This window comes from Tursiops truncatus, chromosome 4 (assembly GCF_011762595.2).
Source record: "Tursiops truncatus isolate mTurTru1 chromosome 4, mTurTru1.mat.Y, whole genome shotgun sequence".
NCBI classification, from domain to species: domain Eukaryota; kingdom Metazoa; phylum Chordata; class Mammalia; order Artiodactyla; family Delphinidae; genus Tursiops; species Tursiops truncatus.
In genome coordinates this window covers 128,013,168-128,029,262 of record NC_047037.1, presented here as the reverse complement: position 1 = coordinate 128,029,262, position 16,095 = coordinate 128,013,168, and the positions used below count along the sequence as shown (strand labels likewise).

Here is a 16,095-nt window from a genome sequence, read left to right as displayed (position 1 = left end):
ATGGATATACTGCAGTTTGCTTATCCGTTCACTTATTTAAAGACACTTTGGTTGCTTCTAATGTTTGGCAATTATAAGTAAAACTGTTATAAATATTTGCGTGCACGTTTTTGTGTGGAAGTACTTTTCACACCTGTTAGGTAAATATCTAGAAGCATGATGGCTGGGTCATATGGTAATGCTATGTTTAGCTTTGTAAGAAACTTCCAAACTGTCTTCCAGAGTGGTTGTACCATTTTTATTCTGCCCAGGAATGAACACATGTTCCTGTTGCTCCTTATATTTGTCAGCAATTGGTATTGTTAGTTTTTGGATTTTAGCCATTCTAATAGGTCTGTAGTGGTATCTCATTGTTATTTTAAGACTGGTTTGTTTATTTATTTATTTGTTTGCTTATTTTTTTCCTTTCAGTTTTATTGAGATATGGTTGACATACAGCACTGTATAAGTTCAAGGTGTACAGCATAATGATTTGATTTACATACATCATGAAATGATGACCACAGTAAGGTTAGTGAAAAACCATCATCTCATACAGATACAAAATAAAAGAAATAGAGAATTTTTTTTCCTTGTAATGACAGCTCAGGCTCTACTCTTAACAACTTTCATATATAACATACAACAGTGGTAATTATATTAATCATGTCTCTGGGTTGGGGCCTGGGGCTCTTGGAACTGGTGCCAGCCTGCTGGTGAGTGAGGCCAGGTCCTGGGGTTAGTGCTTGCTCACTGGTGGGAGGAAGTGGGCCCTGGAACCTCTGGCTTTGGGGGCCAGGGTTCCTGGAAGCTGATGTCAGCTCATTGGTGGGTAGGGCTGGGTCCTGGGGCAGCTGGGGACTCAGAGAGGTCTATAGCAGCTGGCCTGCTGTTGGGTAGGGCTGTGTTCCCACCAATCTAGCTGCTTGGCATGGGGAGTACAGGCCTGGTGCCAACCGGCTGGTAGGTGGGACCAGTCCCAGCACTAATAAACTAGAGAGAGGACTCCAAAATGGCCTTTGCCAGCACCAGTGTCCTTATAGTAAAAAGAGCTCCCCAAGTGGCTGCTTCCAGTGTCTCTGTCCCCAGGGTGAGTTCCAGTTTTCTCCTGCCTCTCTGGGAGGCTTTCCAAGATGAGTGGGTCTGACCCAGGCTCTTTTCAAATGACTGCTTTTGCCCTGGGTCTTGGAGTGTGTGACTTAGCATGCACCATTTAAGGGTGGAGTCTGTTTCTCCTACAGCCTTCTGCCCTCCTGAAACCAAGCGCTGGTGGCCTACAAAGTCAAATGTTCTGGGGGCTCTTCTCCCAGTGCAAGACCCTTGTGCTGGGGAGCCCAGTGGGGCTTGGAACCTTTGCTCTCTGCGGAAGACCTCTGCAATTGTGATTATCCTTCCATTTGTGGGACGTCCACCCAAGGGTATGGGTCTTGATTCTACCACATCTCCACCCCTCCTACATGACTCACTGTGGTTCGTTCTTTATATCTTTAGTTGTAGAAGATGTTTTCTGCTAGTCTTCAGGTCATTCTCTTTGATAGTTGCTCTGTAAATAGTTGTAATTTTGGTGTGCCCATGGGAGGAGGTGAGTTCAGGGTCTCCCTACTTGGCCATCTTGGCCACTCCCCAAGATTGTCTGGCTTTGCATCCCTGGATAGTTACTAGCTGTGTGCCCTTGGCCAAATTACATAGCTTGTCTAAGCTTCATCTTTAAATAGAGATAATGACAGTATTGATCTTCTAGATGGTGTTGGAAGGTGGTGATTAATGCCATATGAATAGAACTTGGTGTGTACTAAGTGCTCAATAAACATTGTCTCCCATCAGACTAAGAAATAATTTCCCTGAATGAAAGTACACAATGGTCAGAAGTTAACTGATATTAACTGTTTATTTTAAACCTCTCCAAATTCACCCCATTATTTAATACATACAAAAGTCTGCTCTTTATATTTTTAGAATAGTTCCCTGAAATTTTGCTACATATGGTATTCCTCATTGTCCTCCAGTAGGATTATAATGTCTTCATATATAAAACTGACTTTTACTTTCCAATTGCTGTACCTCTCTTCACGCCACCTTTTTGACATCTTTTCTTTCAAAATTCAAGCCAGATTCCACTAAACCCAAATAATATGTCATTTTACCCAAAGAACCCTTCCTTAATGCTCTGGCTAGAAGAAGACTCTTCCTTGTTTGAAATAGAAAGTTTTAAAAATCTATTGCATATTTATGGTTTATATAATACCTACTTCCAAAAATGTGAGACTATAAATAAACATGACAAAAATTATATACATATATACATAATGTATATACATACATATTAGAAAGTATATATCCTTCAACGTGGTTGATTTGACAGGCTTCACTTATTTAAATTCCTCATTGGCAGTTTTATTCACAGCCAATATCCTGCAATGTTTGAATATCCTCAATTGTGGCTAGCATTCATCCTTTGTAAATTCTCTTTAGCTGCCTATCCTCTTTCTCTTTACTTCTCACATTAGTCTATTCAATAATCCCTGACTGTGTAAGCCTATACAGAAATATACATGGAAATATGTCTATATATGAATATTGCTGGTTATTTTACAACAGGGGATCTTACAATAGCTCTTTTCACTCAAAAATTCCTTGTTGGAAATCACTACAAGTCATTAGGTATAGCACTAATTTGTTATTTTTACTGTGCTTTCTGCCACTGTAAATACATGGCCTTATATTCTAGGGGTTTGGACAAATGTATAAATGATGTGTACTCATCATTATAATATCATACAGAGTATTTTCACTGCCCTAAAAATCCTCTGTGCTCTATTTATCTGTACCTGCCTCCCAGCTCCCCTGGCAACCCCTGATCTTTTTATTCCATATTTTTTGCCTTTTCCAGAATGTTTTATAGTTAGAATCATATGTTATGTAGTCTTTTCATTTTGGTGTCTATCACTTAGTAATGTGCATTTAAGCTTCCTCCATGTCTTCTTATGGCTTGGGAGCTTATTTCCTTTTAGTGCTGAATAATATCCTATTGTCTGGCTGTACCACAGTTTATTTATCCATTCACTTACTGAAGGACAGCTTGGTTGCTTCTAAGTTTTGGAAATTATGAATAAATCTGCTATAAACATAAGTATGCAGATTTTTTTGGACAAAAATGTTCATCTCATTTGTTCACCTCATTCAGATAAAGATCAAAGATTGTAATTGCTGGATAGTATAGTAAGAGTATGTTTAGTTTTATAAGAAATGGCTAAGCTGTCTTCCAAAGTGGTTGTACCATTTTGCATTCTCACCAGCCATGAATTGTTGCCAGAATTTGGTGTTGTCAGTGTCTGGTTTATGGCCATTCTCTTAGGTGTGTAGTGATATCTCGTTGTTGTTTTAATTTGCAGACCATAAGGTTTTCAAAGCTATGGACTGGTTCTTATTTGTTTTGTATCTCCCTAAGTGCTTTGATAAATATTTGTTTAATTAATGGCTTTATCATATAATACAATATGAATATTCTATTTACAATGATGAGCATTTGAACTGCTGCTTTTTCATCATTTGATACATATTCTTAAAGCACCTATTAAGTGCAATGCACTTGCTTTATGTAGAAATATAGCATAAAAGACATAGGCTTGTGGGAGAATATCAGTAACTATATGGTGACAAGTCATGTGATGAGGGTCATGGGAGAGTTTTTTGTTTCTGCATTTCTGGAATGGTCATATTGGTCTCTACATGCAGAAATTGACCAGAGGTGGTTGCTGTGGTCATGACTTTCAAAAGATTAGACTTTGATGGTTAAAGCCAATATTTCTAAGTATAGGAATATGAATTAGGTGGTTTTTCATGCCTGAGAAATGACACCTCAATCAAAATAGTGTGGTCATTAATTATGTCTTTTGAAATCATTTTTAGAAAACTACCTAGTGTAATTTATTCTATAATTTTTAAACTCTTCTATTTAATTATGTTCAAAAGCATCACTTATTCAATTCAGATGAGGCATGAGACATTTTTCTCTCCAGTATACTTTTACTATAATATATATCAAATGCCAGTTAGATACCTTTGAAAGGAACTTATTTTTGTACTCATGAAGCACTACAATTTTCAAGTAGGAGTGTACATTACAAGGGGATAATACGTTGAGACTTTAGCCATTTGAGCAATGACTTAGGAACTTTAGAAATTTGATATTAAAATTTAAGTCTAATTGTTTCAGCATCTCACCTAACTGGACATTGAATGTTCACACATATAGGCTTTACAGACCAGGTCAATGCCTAGGGTAGTTCCTCTTTATAAATCTCAGAGAAACACCTTGGCAAAGTCAAAAAGAGAGTATGGGCGTAAGATTTGGACATAATTCTGTGACCTTAAGCAAATTCCTTAATTTTCCTATTCCCCTGTTTTGTTTTTAGTTGTAAAATGAATAAAATATTAGTTACTCATCTGCAAGGATTACATGAGATACTATGAGAAAATGTCTCAGCATTTATGGATTGCTCCAGAAATGGTAGTTATTATAATTGCTGCTTCAAGCTGATTAGTAAAACATCCAAAGTGATATTATAGAATTAATGATATTGTTTTTAAAGTTAAACAAAAATAACTATGGAGAAGTATTGATTTTTTTTTTTGTCTGGAGCCAAGTTCAAGGTGATCCTGGGTCATCTTCATGTGCCAGAAAACAAGAAAAATCTTGAAGACTAATGGGATCACTTCAAACGTGGGCATCTTAGAGAGGATACCAATTTCCAATTTTGGGAAAATAAAAAGCACCGAAAAGAATACTGACAGTGTATTGATTATAATACACTATTTTAAAAGATCCATGACTAATTAGGCACAATAAAAGAGAAAAGGAGGAGGGGGCAATAAAAACACTTACTTTTAAATCAAGGCAATATTCTAAAGAACAAATGTAGGGAGAAATTAGATAGTGAAATAGTTAATTTGGTAAGTATCAATGTGGATATTATAATCATTGGGTTATATAAAAAAAATCATGAGGCACAGTGTTAAACTATCACCCCACAATTGCAAAAAAAATTATGTGTCTCTGTAACAGTAGATGAAGTTGATATTTAATCAAGGGATAAAATTCAATATCATTATTAGTGGGATAACTTGATATTATATGTCTTCTGAAGTGATGCAATATGGAATGTACAATCCTACCTGTGGAATATTGTTTCAAAAAATGTTCACCTGCATTTAGTCAAGTGTCTAGACCTAATTTCCTGGTCACAAAAAATAGAGGAGCAAATAAATAACTCCAAACTCAAACAAGAGGAAACATCCAGTATGTGGGATATTGTATGACTGGCCAAGACTCTTTGGGTGACTGTCCCACACAAAAAGATACACATCAACAGTATTCAGTACATGACTCAATTGTAACCTGGATTAAAAAAAAGAACAAAAGAAAACGAAAGTCATTATATTTTTTAGCATATTTTATGTGTTATATGTATAATATATATATGTAAAATATTACTTGTGTTCTTAGGTGCAAGAATGGTACTGTGGATGCTCTTATCTATATGATCTCATGTATGAGTATGAATATTTGCTTAAGTATTTACAGTGAAATGTCACATTGTCTCAAACTTACTTTCCAATGTGGAAGAATTTTAACACTTGGTGAATCTAGGTAAGGAGTATACGCTGGTCATTGTATAAGCCTTTTATCTTTTCCAAAGTTTTCGTGTTTCTCAAAATAAAAATTTGAGTAAGAAAAAACCCCAAAATAATCATTTTATTTTTTCAAGATTTAAAATTGTAATTATTGAAAAATTTTCCTTCATGAATTAGTTAAGGTAGACATAGATAATTATGCTCATTTGTGTCATCATAGAAGAAATTAGCTCTATTTACCAGTAAGGCAGACAGTGTCTTTTAGTGGCAAGGATAACTCTTTCAGATTATCTCAAGGCACTTTAATGTTTTTAAGTTTTTAAAATAAAGAGTCACATGGAGATAGAGAAAGCAGGAATCAGCTTCACAGCCCGGTTTAAGAGATCTGAGGAAGAGCTGTAGGACAAGCCCTTGTGGTGATAGCCCTAGTTCAGGAAGCCGAAGTGTCTAGTGTGGTGACTTTAATAGACAGAGGCTCTGGTGTCTTCAGCAACAGGAGCTTGGTGCTCTTCCAAGATGCTAGACTCTCTCTACCACTCTTGTTGCTACCACATTACACCTCTCTCCCAAATTCTGTGACTCCCCCCATCCCCCATTTAGCTTTTTTTCTTCTTTCTCACCCATGGCTTTTTTTTTTTTTTTTGTATCATGGCGTCTATGCTGCTCATTCTTTGTATATCTTTCAACTTCTTCATCTTCTACCAATTGACTGACTTACCTTTTGTATTTCTGGTTTGAATTGTCCCCAAAAGAAAAAAAATCAATCAGCTAAGTTGATTATCGTCATCTCTGGTTGGATGTAATTTTGTTTATCTCAGGTCACCTACTGGATGTGATGGCAAGCCTTGAGATTCTCAGTCCTGATGCTTTGGCTTAACCAGGTGTGTTGGCTCACAGAAAACCTATGTGTTAATGGATGTTACATAACAAAGCCATCTATGTGTAAGGAACCCCTTAGCGTTGCTTCCTAGGCAGAGCCTGTGGTGTGAGGGTAGCAGTTTTCCACAGCGTTAAGCAATGGGTGGACAAGAAGCTTGATAGGCTTTTATGGTACACAAAGTCAGAGTTCTTCTTACATTTGGTTCACCTTGTCTAAGTATGACTTCAAGAAAGTAGAATCTCTGTTTACAATGCGAGAATTTTATTTGCCATGTAATTCGTGAGTCCATCTTTCAATGATCTAAGAGATGTTTTGAGATCTGTGAACTTTCAGCTATTGAAAAGCTTGTATTACCCTCAGATGTCCATTGGGATGGGAGAGAGTACACGCTGCATTTAATAGTCCTGACCTTCTTGCCAGCTGATGTCTCGCAACATCACAGTTTCCTTATCTTTTGACTGAAATGCTCCCTGTGCATATCCTGCATGCAGAGAACACCAAAGTAGATAGTATCTAATTGCCACAAGCAGATGACTCACCTCTAGGAAACTTGTGATAGTCAACAAAACTTGGACAATTTGTTTATCTATTTGGGCTCAGAAGAGTTTCCAAGCAAGTTCTATTTTGGATTTCTGGAATACTTATTATATAGCAGGTGAAGAGATGCTAGGCTGCAAATAAAGGTTTTTTTTTTTTAATGAGAAAAATCCAAATCCATTGGCATTTATGGATAGTTGGAAATGTCATTTACTGGGGATTACAGTAAATTATAAAGAAATGGATGGGTCTGCACACACCCATTAGTAACCGTAATTGGGAGCTTGTGGAGAGGAAGGGTGAATAATCCATGCCAGAAGGAAAGAAGAGTTATGCATGTAGTAAATCAGTTTTGTAGGTCACATGCTACCAGTGAGTGTCCTAGCAATTTGCAATAGTAATTTCACATTATTTCTGTACCACTAAGGAATAGATTTAAAGAAATCAGTCAATTAATTTCATATCTATTAATACACCATATAATAAATCATAGCTATTATAAGGATTAGAATAAGATAATAATAAATCAATTTAGCACAGAACCCAAGTTTATTGAATGTCTCTAACATGAAAAGCATCAAGCTTGGTAATAGATGGCTTGAATAGTTCAGAGCAAGAGCTGTGGAGTCAGAGAGCCTGGGTTTGAACCTCAGCTCATGTTTTAGCCAGTGTTGACCTTGGGCAAATGATTTAACCTCTGTGAATTCCGGTTTGCTCATCTGTAGAATTAGAATAATACTGAGGATAATCTACTTCACAGGGTTGATGTGAAGTCTTGATATGTAAGCAAGGCGCTCAGACCCTGGCTTTTAGTATGTGATCAGTAAATACCAGCTGTATCTTATTGGTAAAAAGAGTGATACACACACAAACACCTACCTTACTGGGAGGAAAAGGAATATAACAAGTGCTATGAGGCAGAGTAAAATAAGTACAAACAAACTAACCATTAACTTCCTTAAGTTTATGGACAGGGAGTGATTAATTCCAACTTGGGTGACCAGAGGAAATTTAATGGAAATTTTGGCTGTAACTTAGAAGGCAGTCCTATAAGGCCTACAGATTTTGGTAAATCTATATTTTCACAGTCCCCCAAAGACTCTCATTTTGCAAATGAAAACAATGAGGCTCAGAAAGGTTAAATAACTAATGCAAGGTCACACAGGTGGTAAGCAGAAGCACACCAAGAAACCTAAATTTGTCAGATTACAGTGGTCTAAGTTTAAAAAATGGCCACATTAAGATTTTTTTTTTATATATGATATATTAAACATTTTTTCCCTAAACATTTTCTCAAGCTATAGAGATGGATTTTACTACAGTAGTTGTTTTAATTCATATAAGGCAGATTTCTGTACATAAAAGAACATATTTTGAGGCCAAATCAATATTTTTACAGTTTATATAATAACTTTTCTCCTCACTTATTTTTTTCCAGCATTATTGAGATAAAATTGAGATGTAACACTGTATTAGTTTAAGGTGTACAATGTAATGATTTACCATGTATAAACATATATTTTGAAATGATTATCAAAATAAGGTTAGTTAACACATTTATCACCTCAAAAAATTTTTTTATGATGAGAACTTTGAACACTTCCTTTTTAGCAACTCCCTAACATGAAATACAATATTGTTAACTATAAATATCATATTGTAATTACATCCCCAGAGCTTAATAATCTTTTAATTGGCAATTTGTAAACTTTGAGCCATCTTCACGCATCCCACTTCTCGAAAGATCACATTTAAATAGTCCTGGAGAGATAACGCATAAAAACATATTTATTTTACATATCCTCATTACAAATAGGGTTTTCCTTGTGTTCTGTACTTAATAAGATAAGCCAATTCAGACTTACAGGTGGGGTCTGAAATAAATCCACAATTTGGAATTTGAAAACTGTTAGAAAAAATACTCTGAGAGTCAAACTTGTCTTAAGAACCATTTGGAAAAAATCTTGGTTCCCATTGTTTTGTTCATATGTTTGGAAAAATGTATATAAGTAATAAAATATCAAGTATACTTAAAAATATGTTCCGTTAGGTCCCTCTACCTCACTACAAATAACTCAATTTTGTTTCTTTTTATGGCTGAGTAATATTCCACTGTATATACGTGCCACATCTTCTTTATCCATTAATCTGTCGATGGACACTTAGGTTGCTTGCAGGTCCTGACAGTTGTAAATAGAGCTGCAATGAACATTGTGGTACATGACTCTTTTTGAATTATGGTTTTCTCAGGGTATATGCCCAGTAGTGGGATTGATGGGTCATATGCTAATTATATTTTTAATTTTTTGAGGAACTTCCAAACTGTGCTCCATAGTGGCTGTGTCAATTTACATTCCCACCAACAGTGCAAGAGGGTTCCCTTTTCTCCACACCCTCTCCAGCATTTATTGTTTATAGATTTTCTGATGATGCCCATTCTAACTGGGGTGAGGTGATACCTCATTGCAGCTTTTTCTTTTTTTTAACATCTTTATTGGAGTATAATTGCTTTACAATGGTGTGTTAGTTCCTGCTTTACAACAAAGTGAATCACTTATAAATATACATATGTCCCCATATCTCTTCCCTCTTGCATCCCCCTCTCTCCGAGCCTCCCTATCCCAACCCTCTAGGTGGTCACAACGCACCCAGCTGATCTCCCTGTGCTATGCGGCTGCTTCCCACTAGCTATCTATTTTACGTTTGGTAGTGTATATATGTCCATGAAACTCTCTCACTTTGTCCTAATTTACCCTTCTCCCTCCCCATATCCTCAAGTCCATTCTCTAGCAGGTCTGGATCTTTATTCCCATCTTGCCCCTAGGTTCTTCATGACCATTTTTAATTTGTTTTAGCCTCCATATATATGTGTTAGCATACAGTATTTTTTTTTCTCTTTATGACTTACTTCACTCTGTATGACAGTCTCTAGGTCCATCCACCTCACTACAAATAACTCAGTTTCATTCCGTTTTATGACTGAGTAATATTCCATTGTATATATGCGCCACATCTTCTTTATCCATTCATTTGTTGAAGGACACTTAGGTTGCTTCCATGTCCTGGCCGTTGTGAATAGAGCTGCCATGAACATTGTGGTACATGACACTTTTTTTTTTTTTTGTGGTACGCGGGCCTCTCACTGTTGTGGCCTCTCCCGTTGTGAAGCATAGGCTCCAGACACGCAGGTTCAGCGGCCATGGCTCACTGGCCCAGCCGCTCCATGGCATGTGGGATCTTCCCGGACCAGGACATGAACCTGTGTCCCCTGCATCGGCAGGCAGACTCTCAACCACTGCGCCACCAGGGAAGCCCCATGAATCTTTTTGAATTATGGTTTTCTCAGGGTATATGCCCAGTAGTGGGATTGCTGGGTCATATTGTAGCATTATTTTTAGATTTTAAGGAACCTCCATACTGTTCTCCATAGTGGCTGTATCAATTTACATTCCCACCAACAGTGCAAGAGGGTTCCTTTTTCTCCAAGCCCTCTCCAGAAATTAGTGTTTGTAGATTTTTTGATGATGGCCATTCTGACTGGTATGAGGTGATACCTCATTGTAGTTTTGACTTGCATTTCTCTAATGATTAATGATGTTGAGCATTCTTTCATGTGTCTGTTGGCAATCTGTATATCTTCTTTGGAGAAATGTCTATTTAGATCTTCTGCCATTTTTGGATTGGGTTGTTTGTTTTTCTGATATTGAGCTGCGTGAGCTGCTTGTAAATTTTGAAGGTTAATCCTTTGTCAGTTACTTCATTTGCAAATATTTTCTTCCATTCTGAGGGTTGTTTCTCCCATTTTCATCTTGTTTATGGTTTCCTTTGCTGTGCAAAAGATTTTATGTTACATTAGGTCCCACTTATTTATTTTTGTTTTTATTTCAATTTCTCTAGGAGGTTGGGCAAAAAGGATCTTGCTGTGATTTATGTCATAGAGTGTTCTGCCTATGTTTTCCTCTAAGAATTTGATGGTGTCTGGCCTTACATTTACATCTTTAATCCATTTTGAGTTTATTTTTGTGTATGGTGTTAAGGAGTGTTCAAATTTCATTCTTTTACATGTAGCTGTCCAGTTTTCCCAATACCACTTATTGAAGAGGCTGTCTTTTCTCCACTGTATATTCTTGCCTCCTTTATCAAAGATAAGGTCACCATATGTGTGTGGGTTTATCTCTGGGCTTTCTATCGTGTTCCATTGATCTATGTTTCTGTTTCTGTGCCAGTACCATACTGTCCTGATTACTGTAGCTTTGTAGTGTAGTCTGAAGTCAGGGAGCCTGATTCCTCCATCTCCGTTTTTCTTTCTCAAGATTGCTTTGGCTATTTGGGGTCTTTTGTGTTTCCATATTAATTGTGAAATTTTTTGTTCTAGTTTTGTGAAAAATGCCAGTGGTTGTTTGATAGGGACTGCATTGAATCTGTAGATTGCTTTGTGTAGTAGAGTCAGTTTCACAATGTTGAGTCTTCCAATCCAAGAACCTGGTATATCGCTCCATCTATTTGTATCATCTTTAATTTCTTTCATCAGTGTCTTATAATTTTCTGCATACAGGTCTTTTGTCTCCTTAGGTAGGCTTATTCCTAGATATTTTATTCTTTTTGTTGCAATGGCAAATGGGAGTGATTTCTTACTTTCACTTTCAGATTTTTCCATCATTATTGTATAGGAATGCAAGACATTTCTGTGCATTAATTTTGTATCCTGCTATTTTACCAAATTCATTGATTAGCTCTAGAATTTTTCTGGTAGCAGCTTTAGGATTGTCTATATATAGTATCATGTCAACAACAAACAGTGACAGCTTTACCTCTTCTTTTCCAATCTGGATTCATTTTACTTCTTCTTTTTCTCTGATTGCTGTGGCTAAAACTTCCAAACCAATGTTGAATAATAGTGGTGAGAGTGAGCATACTTGTCTTGCTCCTGATCTTAGTGGAAATGGTTTCGGGTTTTCACCATTGAGGACGATGTTGGCTGTGGGTTTGTCATGTATGGCCTTTACTATGTTGAGGAAAGTTCCCTCTATGCCTACATTCTAGAGGGTTTTTTTATCATAAATGGGTGTTGAAATTTGTCAAAAGCTTTTTCTGCATCTACTGAGACGATCATATGGTGTTTGTCCTTCAATTTGATAATATGCTGTGTCACGTTGATTGATTTGCATATATTGAAGAATCCTTGCATTCTTGTGATAAACGCCACTTGATCATAGCGTATGATCCTTTTAATGTGCTGTTGGATTCTGTTTGCTAGTATTTTCTTGAGAATTTTTGCGTCTATGTTCATCAGTGATATTGGCCTGTAGTTTTCTTTCTTTGTGACACCTTTGTCTGGTTTTGGTATAGGAGTGATGGTGGCCTTGTAGAATAAGTTTGGGAGTGTTACTCCCTCTGCTATATTTTGGAAGAGTTTGAGAAGGATAGGTGTTAGCTGTTCACTAAATGTTTGATAGAAATCACCTGTGAAGCCATCTGGTCCTGGGCTTCTGTTTGTTGGAAGATTTTTAATCACAGTTTCAATTCCAGTGCTTGTGAGTGGTCTGTTCATATTTTCTATTTCTTCCTGTTTCAATCTCGGAAGGTTGTGCATGTCTAAGAATTTGTCCATTTCTTCCAAGTTGTCCATTTTATTGGCATATAGTTGCTTCTAGTAATCTCTCATGATCCTTTGTATTTCTGCAGTGTCAGTTGTTACTTCTCCGTTATCATTTCTAATTCTATTGATTTGAGTCTTCTCCCTTTTTTTGTTGATGAGTCTGGTTAATGTTTGATCAATTTTGTTTATCTTTTCAAAGAGCCAGGTTTTAGTTTTATGAATCTTTACTACTGTTTCCTTCATTTCTTTTCCATTTGTTTCTGATCTGATCATTATGATTTCTTTCCTTCTGCTAATTTTAGGGGTTTTTGTTCTTCTTTCTCTAATTGCTTTAGGTGTAAGGTTAGGTGGTTTATTTGAGATGTTTCTTGTTTCTTAAGGTAGGATTGTATTGCTATAATCTTCCCTCTTAGAACTTCTGCTGCATCCCATAGGTTTTGGGTCTTCGTGTTTTCCTTGTCATTTGTTTCTTGGTGTTTTTTGATTTCCTCTTTGATTTCTTCAGTGATCTCTTGGTTATTAAGTAGTGTGTTGTTTAGCCTCCATGTGTTTGTATTTCTTACAGGTTTTTTCCTGTAATTGATATCTAGTCTCATAGCATTGTGGGCAGAAAATATAATTGATAAAATTTCAATATTCTTAAATTTACTAAGACTTGATTTGTGAGCCAAGATATGATCTATCCTGGAGAATGTTCCATGAGCATATGAGAAGAATTTGTATTTTGTTGTTTTTGGATAGAATGTCCTATAAATAACAATTAAGTCCAACTTGTTTAATGTATCATTTAAAACTTGTGTTTCCTTATTTATTTTCATTTTGGATGATCTGTCCATTGGTGAAAATGGAGTGTTAATGTCCCCTACTATGATTGTGTTACTGTTGATTTTCCCTTTTATGGCTGTTAGTATTTGCCTTATGTATTGATGTGCTCCTATGTTGGGTGCATAAATTTTTACAATTGTTATATTTTCTTCTTGGGTTGATCCCTTGACCATTATGTAGTGTCCTTCTCTGTCTCATGTAATAGTCTTTGTTTTAAAGTCTGTTTTGTCTTATATGAGAATTGCTACCCTAGCTTTCTTTTTATTTCCATTTGCATGGAACATCTTTTTCCATCCCCTCACTTTCAATCTGTATGTGTCCCTAGGTCTGAAGTGGGTCTCTTGTAGAGAGCTTATATACAGGTCTTGTTTTTGTATCCATTCAGCCAATCTATGTCTTTTAGCTGGAGCATTTAATCCATTTACATTTAAGGTAATTATCAATATGTATGTTCCTATTACCATTTTCTTAGTTGTTTTGGGTTTATTTTTTTAGGTCTTTTCCTTCTCTTGTGTTTCCTGCCTAGAGAAATTCCTTTAGCATTTGTTGTAAAGTTCGTTTGGTGGTGCTGAATTCTCTTAGCTTTTGCTTGTCTGTAAAGGTTTTAATTTATCCGTCAAATCTGAATGAGATCTTTGCTGGGTAGAGTAATCTTGGTTGTAGGTTTTTCACCTTCATCACTTTATATATGTCCTGCCACTCCCTTCTGGCTTGCAGAGTTTCTGCTGAAAGATCAACTGTTAACCTTATGGGGATTCCCTTATGTGTTATTTGTTGTTTTCTCCTTGCTGCTTTTAACATTTTTTCTTTCTATTTAATTTTTGATAGTTTGATTAATATGTGTCTTAGCATGTTTCTCCTTGGATTTATTCTGTATGGGGCTCTCTGTGCTTCCTGGACTTGCTTAACTATTTCCTTTCTCATATTAGGGAAGTTTTCAACTATAATCTCTTCAAATATTTTCTCAGTCCCTTACTTTTTCTCTTCTTCTTCTGGGACCCCTATAATTTGAATGTTGGTGCATTTAATTTTGTCCCAGAGGTCTCTGAGACTGTCCTCAATTCTTTTTTTTTTTCTTTATTCTGCTCTGCAGTATTTATTTCCACTATTTTATCTTCCAGGTCACTTATTCATTCTTCTGTCTCAGTTATTCTGCTATTGATCTCTTCTAGAGAACTTATAATTTCATTTATTGTGTTGTTCATCACTGTTTGTTTGCTCTTCAGTTATTCTATGTCCTCGTTAAACGTTTCTTGTATTTTCTCCTTTCTATTTTGAAGATTTTGGATCACACTTTACTATCATTATTTTGAATTCTTTTTCAGGTAGACTGCCTATTTCCTCTTCATTTGCTAGGTGTGTTGGGTTTTTGCCTTGCTCCTTCATCTGCTGTGTGTCTCTCTGTCTTCTCATTTTGCTTAACTTCCTGTGTTTGGGGTCTCCTTTTCGCAGTCTGCAAGTTCGTAGTTCCCAACGTTTTTGGTGTCTGTCCCTAGTGGCTAAGGTTGCTTCAGTGGGTTGTGTAGGCTTCTTGATGGAGGGGACTAGTGCCTGTGTTCTGGTGCATGAGGCTGGATCTTTTCTTTCTGGTAGGCAGGTCCATGTCTGGTGGTGTGTTTTGGGGTGTCTGTGGCCTTATTATGATTTTAGGCAGCCTCTGTGCCAATGGATGGGGTTTTGTTCCTGTCTTGCTAGTTGTTTGCCATACGGTGTCCAGCACTGTAGCTTGCTGGTTTTGTGTGGAGTTAGTTCTTGGTGTTGAGATGGAGATCTCTAGGAGTTTTTCGCCATTTGATATTATGTGGAGCTGGGAGGTCTCTTGTGGACCAGTGTCCTGAACTTGGTTCTCCCATCTCTGTGACACAGCCTTGACACCTGGCTGGAGCACCTAGAGCCTGTCTTCCTCATGGCTCAGAATAAAAGGAAGGAAAAAATGAAAGAAAGAAAGAATAAGATAAATAAAAGAAAAGAAAAGAAAGTTTTTAAAATAAAAAATAATTATTAAGAAAAAAATTTTTTTAGTAATTAAAAAAAAAAAAAGGATAGAAAGAACCCTAGGACAAATGGTAAAAGCAAAGCTTTGCAGACAAAATCACACACAGAAGCAAACACATACACACTCACAAAAAGAAAAAAAGGGGAAAAAAGTATATATCGTTACTCCCAAAGTCCACCTCCTCAATTTGGGATGATTCATTGTGCATTCAGGTATTCCACAGATATAGGGTACATCAAGTTGATTGTGGAGATTTAATCCGCTGCTCCTGAGGTTGCTGGGAGAGATTTCCCTTTCTCTTCTTTGACTGCAGAGCTCCCAGGGTTCAGCTTTAGATTTGGACCCGCCTCTGCGTGTAGGTCGCCTGAGGGCTTCTCTTCCTGCTCAGACAGGATGGGGTTAAGGGAGCAGCTGTTTCGGGGGCTCTGGCTCACGCAGGCCAGGGGGATGGAGGGGTATGGATGTGGGGCGAGCCTGCAGCGGTAGAGGCGGCATGACATTGCCCAAGCCTGAGGTGCATCGTGCGTTCTCCCGGGGAAGTTGTCCCTGGATCACGGGACCCTGGCAGTGGCAGGCTGCACATGCTCCCGGGAGGAGAGGTGCGGATAGTGACCAATGCTCACACACAGGCTTCTTGGTGGCGGT

At 37.1% G+C, this 16,095-nt stretch overlaps 1 long non-coding RNA gene across 1 annotated transcript in view; it reads left to right on the top strand.

Moving 5' to 3' along the window:
* LOC141278609 (uncharacterized) overlaps nt 1-16,095 on the top strand; it is a 71,377-nt gene that overhangs the window by 32,060 nt on the left and 23,222 nt on the right. The window contains exon 3 of the long non-coding RNA XR_012331579.1: nt 412-510. This is a non-coding gene — a long non-coding RNA (uncharacterized lncRNA). The remainder of the gene's footprint in view (nt 1-411; nt 511-16,095) is intronic.